The 12,383-nt window shown below is 42.3% G+C and overlaps 1 protein-coding gene across 4 annotated transcripts in view; it reads left to right on the top strand.

The window, feature by feature from the left end:
• Positions 1-12,383, top strand: part of LOC138780350 (max-binding protein MNT-like) — a 138,122-nt gene that overhangs the window by 29,459 nt on the left and 96,280 nt on the right. The window contains exon 5 of one of the 4 annotated variants that reach the window (XR_011361228.1): positions 10,686-10,768. The exons of the other annotated variants lie outside the window; for them this stretch is intronic. The gene's annotated coding sequence lies outside the window, so the exon portion shown is untranslated. The remainder of the gene's footprint in view (positions 1-10,685; positions 10,769-12,383) is intronic. 4 annotated transcript variants of the gene reach the window in all.

Below are 12,383 nucleotides of genomic sequence, written 5' to 3'. Positions count from 1 at the left end.
CCAAACTACATTGAATAAAGTTTGGGACTACACCACTACATACCCCATATACCAATCCCCATATAAAGATGGCCCCCAGGGTGTTTTCGGCGTCAGAGGGATACGCTATTATTGCCTCCGACACCGAAACAGCCAGTGAGGATGAATGGGGTGATCCTTCTTTCCTCCATTCATCATCATCATCATCATCATCCAGTGACAAGTCTGGGGATACCGTAGCGTACGCTGCCCCCCAGACACGTCTTTTCCGCCAGTACCGTCCCAATAAGAGATGACGGTATGGCGTGAAATTCTACAAACTCTGTGAGAGTACCTCAGGGTACACTTACAGATATAGGGTACATGCACACTGCGGAATGGCGAAGGATAACCCTTTGTGCATTCCGCAGCTGGCACCCGCCGGCGGACTGATGCGGGCGCATGTCTCTACCCGTGTCATAGACTCCATTATATGCACGGGCGGATTCCGTCGTCCATCCAAAGAATGAATACGTTGGATGGAGAGCGGAATCCGCCCGTGCATAGAATGGAGTCTATGACACGGACGGAGACGTGCGCCTGCATCAGTCAGCCGGCGGGTGCCAACTGCGGAATGCACGAAGGGTTATCTGTCGCGATTCCGCAGTGTGCACGTACCCTTAGAGTGTATGTAGGAAGGGACACCCGAATGCAGCCCCCAGATGCCCCCTCCCTCCCCCCCCATCCTCGGAACAAGTGGAAAGATCGTCCGGGAACTGATCTTCCCACTGCTGGATAAAGGTCACCACCTGTATGGGGATAACTTTTATACCAGCACCCCCTCTTCCGGTCCCTCGCTGCCCTGTAGCTTGCGGCACGATCCGAAAATATCAGAAGCAGTAATAAAGCCCTAATATTTAGCAGCCATGGGGCGGACCCTGCGCTTCTGGAAATGAAGGACCCCGTATCGCACCAGGACAACATTTTCCAGGTGACGTCCCCCACACTGGAAAACAGGAGACCCCAGAAGAAGTGCAGAGTGTGGCGTAACAGGGGGATCAGGAAGGACACCATTTTCCAGTGTGACACCTGTCCTGATCACCCCGGCCTCTGCATGCAGGATCGCTCCAAGGCGCACCACACGTCATTGGGGTTCTACATTATCTAATTATTGTCCCTTATTCCTATTTCAGGAGTCACGTTGATCCGGGGATTATTCTGATCGCCATTATGGAGTCGGGAAGGAATTTTTCCCCTGTGATGAGGCTACTGTCGTCTGCCTTATGAGGGTTTTTTGCCTTCCTCTGGATCAACACAGATTGAGTTTGATGGACACCTGTCATTTTCAACCTTATAAACTAATAATTGGCCTAATACCCCCAAATAAATTAGAATGGTCCCTTTTCCCCAGCTAAGTAGGTATGGCCGCCATTCCCATTAGAGGATGCTATGATGCAATTACAAAGCCTCTGTGCGGCCAGGGCAGTAGAAACCCCCCCACAAGTGACCCCATTCTGGAAACTACACCCCATACGGAATCTAACAAGGGGGGCAGCGGGGATATGGCCCCCTGGTGACGGCCACATTTGGGACGTGAAAATGAAAAAAATGGTATTTTTTATTTTCTCTGCACATGTTCTACGTAAGTGACTGTCACCAGTGGGGTCCATATCCTCACTGCACCCCTTGTTAGATTCCTTATGGGGTGTAGTTTCCAGAATGGGGTCACTTGTCGGGGGTTTCTACTGTCTTGGCAGAACAGGAGCTTTGTAATTGCGACATGGCCTCCATCCTCCATTCCAGCCTCTAAATGGCGCTCTTTGGTGGCTTGCCCTGTGCCCATATGGCACATTATGCCCACATATGGGGTATTTTCGTACTCAGGGGAAACTACCCTACACGTTTTGTGTTCATTTTCTTTTTTAACCCCTTGTGGAAATGGAAAAAATCAAGGCTAGACCAACATTTAGTGTAATTTTTGTAAAATTTTTACTCTAAATCATTAATCTTGTCATGATTTTTTCATTTTTACACGGGGCTAAAAGATAAAAAAAACAACAATAAATGTGTAGAGCAATTTCCCCTGAGTACGGAAATACCCCACTTGTGGACATAAAGCGCCATGCGGGTGCAGGGTAAGCCTCCGAAGGGAAGGAGCACCATTTTGTTTTTGAAGGCTGGATTTGGATGGAATGGATTTCGAGGGGCCATGTTGCATTCAAAAGGCCTCTGTGTTGCCATGACAGTTGAAACCCCCCACAAGTGACCCCATTATGGAAACTACACCCCTCAAGGAATGTAACAAGGGGTGTAGTGAGCATATGGACCCCACTGGTGACGGGCACAAATGTGGAACAATGTGGCGTGAAAATGAAATATTACATTTTTTACACTATAATGTTGGTTTAGCCTTGAATTTATCATTTTCACAAGGGGTTAAAAGAGAAAAAAACACACAATATGTGTAGAGCAATTTCCCCCGAGTCCGTAAATACCCCACATGTGGACATAAAGCGCCATGTGGGCGCAGGGCAAGCCTCCAAAGGGAAGGAGCGCCATTTGGATTTTGGAGGTTGGATTTGGCTAGAATGGATGATGAACGCCATGTCGCATTTACAGAGCCCTCGTGCTGCCAAAACACTGGAAACCCCCCACAAGTGACCCCATTCTGGAAACTGCACCCCTCAAGGAATCTAACAAGGGGTGCAGTGAGGATATGGACCCCTTGATGACGGGCACATTTGTGCCATGAAAGTGAAAAAATGAAATTTTTTACTTTTACGTCACATTGTTCCACATTTGTGCCCGTCACCAGTGGGGTCCATATGCTCACTGTGCCCCTTGTTAGATTCCTTGAGGGGTGTAGTTTCCAGAATGGGGTCACTTGTGGGGGGTTTCCAGTGTCTTGGCAGCACGAGGGCTCTGTAAATGCGACATGGCCCTTGAAATCCATTCCAGTGAAATCCAGCTTCCGAAAGCCAATTGGCGCTCCTTCCCTTTGGAGGCTCATCCTGTGCCCGCTTGGCACTTTATCGCCACATGTGGGGTATTTCCGTACTCGGGAGAAACTGCGCTACACATTTTGTGTCTTTTTTTTCCTCTTATCCCTTTAAGAAAATGAAAAATTGAAGGCTAGAACAACGTTTTAGTGTAAAAAATATTTTTTTCTTTTTTTACGCCATATTGTTCGGAAAATCTGTGAAGCACCTGTGGGGTCCAAATGCTCACCGCACCCCTTGTTACATTCCTTGAGGGGTGTAGTTTTCTAAATGGTGTCCCTTTAGGGGTGTTTTTTAGGTTTTGCCACCCCAGAGCCTCTGCTAACCTGAAGTGGTACAGTCAGAAATAACCAAATATAACGGAGGCGTTGAAATTCACTAGGCGCTCCTTTGTATCTGAGGCTTGTTGTTGCGTCAAATAGCGCAATAGGGCCACATATGGGGTATTTCTATAAACTGCAGAAACGGGGAAATAATTATTGGGGTGCATTTCTCTGGTAATAGGTTTATAACTATGAAAAATATTGGATTACAATAAAATCTCTGCACAGAAAATTAAAATTTTCAAATTTCTTACACACTTAGCTTTTATTTCTGTGACTCCCCTAAAGGGTTAAAACACTTTCTGGATATGCTTTTGCAGAGTGTGGGGGGTGCAGTTTCTGAAATGGGGTGCTTTGTGGGGCTTTCTAACATACAGGCCCCTCAAATACACTTTAAACCTAAACAGGTCCCTAAAAATATCTGATTTTGAAATTTTACTGAAAATTTGGAAATTTGCTGCTAATGTTTTAAGCTTCCTATTGTCTAAAAAAAATGAAAGATCGTTTAATAAATGCTGCCAACATAAAGTAGACATGTTGATAATGCTATTTAATATATAATTTATGTCGTATAACCACTTTCTGTATACGCAAAAAAGTTTCAAAGTTGGAAAAATGCATTTTTTCACATTTTTTCACATTATTTGGGGTTTTTTCATAAAGATTCGTTATGAGTATCGACTCCAATTTACCAGAAATGTAAAGTACAATATGTCACGAGAAAACAATCTCAGAATCAGGCGGATAGGTAAAAGCATCCCGAAGTTATTAATGAATAAAGTGACACTGGTCATATTCATAAAATTTGTCTCTGTCATTAAGGCCATTTCAGGCTCTGTCATTAAGGGGTTAAGGGAAACCTTTCATCTTAAAAAGCCTTTGATGTGTTTTTCATTCATTCATCCAACCTCCTCCCCCTCAGTCTGGCGGAATGCATTTCTGGCTAAAAAATATTATTTACACTGATATTATTGTATTCCAGAGTTATATCTCGAATAGCAGTCTCATCAAACTAAACTCTTTTCCCAGAATCACCATCTACAAATTGATGGACTAAAGCATAAACTGCACAACCATATTCCTGTATATATGGCAGAAGATTTAATCCTTTGACGTTTCATCTTCCATTGAAAAAAATAACTTGATTTAGAAAACCTATTTTTACTAATAAGTAGACTAATTTACTATTGCTGGTTAATGGGGTATTCTGAAGAGGAAAAAATATTTTCTAACCTACTGGTGCCAGAAAGTTATTCTGATTTGTAAATTAACTATTTAAAAAAATGCAAGCCTTTCAGTACTTTCCAGCTGCTGCATGCCCTGGTTAAAAGTTGTATATTTCTTTTCAGTCAGACATGATGTTCCCATCTCTGTGTGAGGAATTGTCTAGAGAAGGAGAGGTTTACTGTGGAGGTTTAGACAGAGATGGCAGCAAGGGGCACTGTTTCAGACAGGAAAGAACTATAAGGGAGGTATACAATAGCTACTGAAAAGCTAAAAATAAATAAATAAATAATAATAATAATAAATAATTTTCTGGCACCAGCTGATTCTAAAATAAATTCTCTGAAATATCCCTTTAACCCCTTCGGGACCAGGCTAATTTTTGTTTTTTGCGTTTTCATTTTTTCCTCCTTGTGCTTAAAAGGCCATAGCACTTGCATTTTTACACCTACAGACCCACCTGAGCCCTTATTTTCTGCGTCACTAATTGTTCTTTGCAATGACAGGCTGAACTTTTGCATAAATTATGCTGCAAAACCAGAAAAAAATTATATGCGCAGTGAAATTTAAAAAAAAAACACAATTCTTTTTCTTTGGGGGGATTGTGTTTTTAAGCCGTGTGTCCTATGGAAAAACTGACATGTTTCATATGTTCCTCAAGTTGTTACGATTAAAACGATATGTAACATGTATAACTTTTCTTTTATCTGATGGCCTGTAAAAAATTTAAACCATTGTTAACAAATATATGTTCCTTAAAATCGCTCCATTCCCAGGCTTATAGCGCTTTTATCCTTTGGTCTATGGGGCTGTGTGAGGTGTCATTTTTTGCGCCATGATGTGTTCTTTCTATTGGTACCTTGATTGCGCATATGCGACTTTTTGATCGCTTTTTATTACAATTTTTCTGGATTTTATGCGACCAAAAATGCGCAATTTTGCACTTTGGGATATTTTTGCGCTGGCGCCGTTTACCGTGAGAGATCAGGAATGTGATTAATTAATAGTTTGGGGGATTACGCACGTGGCGATAGCAAACATGTTTATTTATTTATTTATTTACTTTTATTTATAACCTGGGAAAAGGGGGGTGATTCAGACTTTTATAAGGGGAAGGGGCTTTTTATTGATAACAACACTTTATTTATTTTTTTTACACACATACTAGTAGCCCCCCTGGGGGACTTCTAGTATATACACTTTGATCTCTCATTGAGATCTTGGCTGTATACTTATACAGCAAAGATCAATGAGATTGGCACTCGTTTGCTTTCGGCTGCTGCAGCCGAAAACAAACAAGTGCCGAGCCGGGGACGGTGCCATCTTGGAGCGGTCCCCGGCCGGCTTCAGTAACGGAGATCGCTCCTCCGGGACAAAGTCCCGGAGGAGCGATCTCCCCCACTAGACACCAGGGAACGTCTGAATCCGGTAATCGGAGGCAGCTGTCATCTTTGACAGCTGCCTCCGATTATCTAATTAGCCGGCACGGCGATCGGACCGTGCCTGCGAATAGCCACGATGCCGGGCTACATGAGGCACCCTGGATCGCGGCGGTTCAGAGCGGGGTCGCCGCGCAGCCCCGCTCTGAATGCCCGCACCCGCACGAGGACGTACAGTTACGTCCTCGTGCGGGAAAGGGTTAAATAAAAACTAAAAGCATCTCTAAATGCCTTATACACAAAACTACATTATAGCTCATAACAGTGCCCATAGACAGTAATAGTACCTCAGTAAGTTTTTACAAAGGTTTGTTCTTTATATGAATCTGTGAACACTAATACAATTTTAATTGGGATGCTACATTAAGGATGTATGGGTCTCCATGTGAGACTTTGCATACTGTTTGTTTTGCACTCCTTTATCCTTTTGATTTGTCTTCACATTACATTTGGAGCAGGCTGTGAAGCCAGCTGGTACTGCTGAGAAGCCTCCATCACGGCATTCCGTATACTGGACCTTGGAAAGATCATTTTTTTTGTAAAATTTGTAGGTATTCCATGTTACTGACCTTCTCCAAAGTTGTAATCTAATGTCTGTAATATATATATATATATATATAAAAAAAAAAAAAAAAAAAATCAATTCCGTTCTTCATTTTATTATTTATTCTTACAGTTTCAAGTAACAGAAAACACATAAAACAAATTACCTGCATCCATCTCAGGCATCAGTAATCTATAGGCATGCATATTAAATACATGGTATACAAACAATCAGCATTCATTTGGTTTACTGAAGCGTTGGGACTTGGGCCGATCAGGTCAATAATCCATTTAGACTCTTGGTCTGTTAATACTCATAAAACTTGAATATGACGTGAAGTCCCTGAGGTGAAAGAAATCTTAGACGCATGCCTAAGTACATTTTACACTCCTGTATAGGATCTTTATCGCTTGGCCAGAGTGAAGAGCAACTACAGTAAAAAGACCATTTCCTGCTCTGGAGGACTTGTCCTGCTTTACACAGACAACTAATTCATTTGAATAGACACTGTGTAATGCGTCTTTTGTCCTGTGGTGGTGCTGCAGGGAAACTGAACACTAAGGGGGACATTTATGAAGACTGGTGTATGAGTACGCTGGTCATAAATAAACCTCCACCCACGTTTTCCCAGCCGAAAAATTGGCGCACTTAGAGACACACGCCTCTAAGTAAACCTGGCTGGCCCTGCACCCTGCCCCAGACTCTGTGCAACAAGTCTACACCTGCCTCCTCCCGCCTTGTCAATTCCCCTCCGCCCATTGGGTGAGCGCGGGATATGGGTAGGCGTATGCCAGGGAGAAGGGGTAAATCTGTGCATTCTCCTTGGCGTACACCTAGGACGCAGGCTTTGTAAATGTCTCCCTAAGTGCTTATACTGTATATAACATATAACACAAAACTTATGGCCAGGTAAGTGATGTAGTGGGTTCCCTGCCCGCCATCATGTATCAATGTTATGCCGGGAGCAGGGAAAGTGTTTGGAGCTTCGGAGCACTGTAATGAAACAGCCATTACATGCAATGCTGGGGATCTGCATATTTTGACATGGCGCTCCAAAGCAAACCTAGACTAGACAGACTGCAAGTAAACCAGATATATCAGTGTGGCACATGCTTTTTGATAAATCTGTTGCCACATAGGACTTTCTACTCTAAGGGTATGTGCACAATGAGGAAAACATGTGAAAGACTCGAGGCGGATTCCACCGCTCGTCCCCCCAAGCTCCCGATTTACTCTCTGCCTGTGCCATAGACTCCCCTCTATGGTCAGGCAGATTCCGTCGTCCACCCAAAGAATGAATGTTTACGGCCAACTATTACTTTGCTTAATTTTTGTCCGAATTTTTAACCCAATTTTGGAGCACTTGTGTGCACAGTCCCCCTTTTTTGACCAGGTGAAACATTTTCGATTGGTACATTTGATGCATTGTTTCTAAATGATGGAATGGCAGTAATAAAAAACATTGAGGGTATATTCGTCCACTGCCGAGTTGTACTGGATGTACTAAGGATTTACCACAGATTGATTAATTAACTTGGATTGAGAAGTCAAATTACAGCACATCTGCAAACTTTCCATAGCATGTGAACATGTCTTAATGCTCGGGGCCTATTTTTCAAATTTAACCTGTCTCTCTTTATGTTCTGATAACTCTGCGGTGCTTTTAATTATCACAGTAATTCTGAGATTGTTTTTTTTCTGACATATTCCTTTTTATGTTAGTCATATACTTTGGTTCATACACTCAGTAGTTTTTTATAAAAAAAAAAACAGAAGATTTGCGCAAAAATTACAAAAAATTACATTTCTTTATATTCAAAATTCTTTTTTTCTGAGAAATATAGTTATGCCACATGAACTAATTATTACTGCAACATCTACAACATGTCTACTTTATGGTGACGTCATTTGGTGAACGTCCCTTTACTTGTTAGGATGTTGAAGGGCTTCAAAGTTTTGCAGTGATTTTTCAAATTTTCAGGAAAATTTCAAATTCCGATTTTATTAGGGACCAGTTTAGTTCTGAAGTGGATTTGTGGGGCCTGTATGTTAGTTACCCCCATGAATCCCTCCACTGTAAAAAGTTGTTTCATAGAAATTTAATCAAGTTGAAGGGGAAATAAAAAATTTTCTTTTTTTTTGGCAGATATTCCATTTTAATCCATTTTTTCCTCGTAACACAGCAAATGCTAACTGAGAAATGGAACTCAATATTTATTCCCTGTACTCTCTGTCCGGGAGAGAGGGGTTACAGCTATGAAGAGATTATCTCCACAGTCCTGTCCCCTGATGCAAGCCCCAGCCTAAAGTGGATCTGCTATGATTTGGAAGGTGAGGGAGACTTCCTGGGTCAGAGTACAGTGCTGTAGACCCCGCTATGCAGACCATGCCCCTCCTCCACTCACTCACGCTCCCACCCAGTACAGGGAGCTCTTAAACCAAAGCAATGCTCTTAAACCAAGTCACAATTAAAAAAAAACTGTGAGCTCTTAAACCAAAACGCTCTTAAACCAAGTTACTCTTAAACCTAGGTACCACTGGAAATCTATAATGCATTACAGCACATGTGCTGTAATGCATTATATAGTGAATGAGTGTTACACACTGACTGCTTATTCGAACGATCAGGTCCGAACCCGGACGCACCGAGTAGAAGCACCGTCTCTCTTCCCCCCCCCCCCCCTCCAGAGTTGCGCGGTGCTCGGGGGTGCGGGAGCACAGGGACAGGACGGAAGGAGAGGACCATAGGGAGGGGGCCGCAGATGGTGACAGAAGGGGGGAGCATGTCAGCAGTGGCGGCAGGAGGAGGAGGCAATGTGCCGCAGCCTCCTTCCGCCGTTTGATCGAGAGGCAGAGAATCTCCCCATAGGCCGTTCCGACTGCAGCGTCTATGGGTTTAACTTCCAGGGGGAGCAGGGCTCCTCTCCGGGCAGTGGTGGCGGAGGAGGCTGTGTGCGGCAGCCTCCTCCCGCTGCCAGATCTCACCTTGGGACAGTGGGGAGAGGAAGGGAAAGCATGACGTCCAGGGATATCATGATGCAGTCTGGCACTGCTTTTCATGACGTCCCTGGACGTCATATTGGGGGAAGAGATTAAACATAAATGGATGTAAATAAAAGTTTAAATTTAGGAAGGAACTGTAACAAAAAGGCTGAATGTAAGCGGATTTGCAGATAGAAATGACAAACAGAAAATATGTACCAGCACCTGAACTTAAAAATACAAGGTTACGGTGGGTTTAATAGAAGAATCGTGAAGTGTGGAGTATTAGATGGAACTCATATTCAATGATGATTCACCAATCTGCTTTGGTCAAGGAGATGCTAGGACTTTGTTTGGTGATGTTCTAATGAAACATATAAAGATGACAACTGAGGAAAATAATCACATTGTCCACTCATTTATTTATAAAATGGAATTGGCACACAAGGATAAAGGACCAGGCCATCAATCACATGACAATCATTATGTCAGCAGGGCACAGATTGACATAGAAACTTTGGACACTTTTCTCATTTCAATCAATAGAAAATAGATTTACCGATGAAGACGTCAGTTTTCAGGATGATAATGCATCTTGCCGCAGAGCCAAAGTTTTTCTTCAAGAAAAGCAGATGAGCTCAGTAACATGGTGTGCACACAAATCCATTGTTACTGAAAAAGGGGGCTATGACAAAGCTTCCAAGCTGATCTCTCATCTGCTCTTCAAGAAACTGAACCTAGCTTGATGTAAAATATTGTTTATTAGAGATGAGCACAGCTTGAGCCTGCTCAAGTCCGTCTGAACCCAGAGGTCTCATTTGAGGTGCATTTGATTGCCACTGGCTGAAAAAGTTGTATGCCTACCTAGGGAGTCCTGAAAAACATGGATACAGCCATAGGGTGTATCCATGTTTTCCAGGACTTCCTAGGGGGGGCATGCAACTTCTCTAGCTACCGGGAGTCAAACGCTAAGCGTTTTGCCAAACCCAAACAGTTCCTCAAGTCTGCTTAACACAATTCATTATCAATAGACTGCCGTCATTTCACACTAAAATAACATTGCAGGAACATAGTCTAAGAGTAATGTTACTAAATCTATCAGCTTTTAACTCCTCCAATGCTTTTGCGGGATATCAATGGGTTTCTACGGCAGTTGAGGGTCTGGCAAAGGCCTTGGGTCTTTCATCTTAATATACTTATTATATATACCTAACAGGAAAAAAGTATCTATGCCGGAGATCCTGGAGCCAGGCTGAAGTCCCATAGAGGCAATCAAGAGCTGGGGAGGCACAGGGAGATGTGAGTTGTGATAGTTTGCTATGTTCCCCTCTGCCCCTGCCGTTTACATTTTTTTTACATGGCCGTATTTCTCCTTTAATGTTATGGCGGATTGCTGGATATATCTTTTACAAACTCCTCTGTAGAGATGCAGTTGTAAAAGACATAAATGAAATGCTGAAGAATCCCAAGACTACTCTACTATGCTCGGGAAATTAGTGCAACACAATGGCAATGAAAATTCCTTCAAACATAATGATTTCATGTTCTTTGCACCTTCAGCCATAAAGATGGATGACTTCAGATAGTCTAAAAATAAACATGCACAAAATTGGAATCGTCCTTTCAATAATATCTTCCAGCTCACTTCATTTTTTTTTTCTTGAAACGTGCTCAGTGATCACAAGGTATTAAAAAATTATCAGTAGAGAAGAGAAATTATTTTTTTGCTTTGAACTTCTTCCTAGCAATTTCAAAAGATAATGAGCAATGGACATGACATCAAACACTGGTTACATAAGAATCATAACATGAGGAAATGTGGAAGGAACATAGATGTATAGAGGGAATAAACTTGAGAAATACCCATGCCTAGTCTTGGATGTACTAGATGTCCTCATTTATACAATGAGTTATTCTTAGTAAATATAGCTTGACATTCCTTGTGAAATCCATGGCCCCCTCCTCCTTCCATTGTCATACCCACATACTGTAGATCTAGGAAGCTTTGTGAAGTTGTTTGTCGTAGTCTTCTCTCTGCTTCAGTCATCCCTGTACGTAAAAGCGTACAGAAAACACTATGGCTAGAGGTGATTCTCCTTTCCTAATCTAACAAATAGGGTCAATGTGTCAAAAATCAATATTTCTTTATCTGGCTGAGCTGCTATTGTAGGAAGAGTTACAAAACAAGAGCTTTATCCACCAACTAACTATATATAGATTTGACAGGCCTTAGGGACTGAAGGAGCCATTGCTATAGTTACTGTCTTTTATTTCACCTTGCATAAAAGATAATGTACAGAGCAAGTCATTATTTTGATATCTTCTAGACATCTCTGGTACATCAATAGACTACCATCCAGCCAGGCTATGTTCAATTAGATATTTTTCCCGGTAGATTTGTTGTAGAAATGTCTGCGTCTGAGGCCTGTTCCACGCATGTGGTGCATCAGGGTTTTTTACACAGCAAGTATATGGATTTCTGTAAGTCCAATTCCAAAATAATTTTGAATAAATTTCTATAAGAAATCTACCATATGTAAATCTACTTGGAAAATACATGGCTGCTCTCCGTCGCTCTGCCGCTTCCTGGTGCCTATTCAGCCAATCACTGGCCGCAGCAATGTCCTGTCTCAGTCTCAGGGCCTATGTGTTGCAATAACCAGGAAGCAGCAATGATCAGGGGAACCAGAAGCGTCAGAATGGCAGCTGGATTGTTCACATTACCATATGACATTTTTATGGACAATCCCTTTAATCTCCAAGCAGATACTTCTGAACCAAAAACGAAGAAAAATTCAAGAGGGCACTCACCATTTGTTCTTTATTGTAGTATATTCAGATGAACATCAATGCCATGTAATTGGCAGAGGCATAAGTGCAAGATAAATGATGAGTTACAGCTGTAATATCAAGG

The sequence above is a fragment of the Dendropsophus ebraccatus genome, chromosome 1, assembly GCF_027789765.1.
Source record: "Dendropsophus ebraccatus isolate aDenEbr1 chromosome 1, aDenEbr1.pat, whole genome shotgun sequence".
In the NCBI taxonomy this organism is placed as follows: Eukaryota; Metazoa; Chordata; class Amphibia; order Anura; family Hylidae; genus Dendropsophus; species Dendropsophus ebraccatus.
This window is presented reverse-complemented; position numbering and strand designations above follow the sequence as displayed.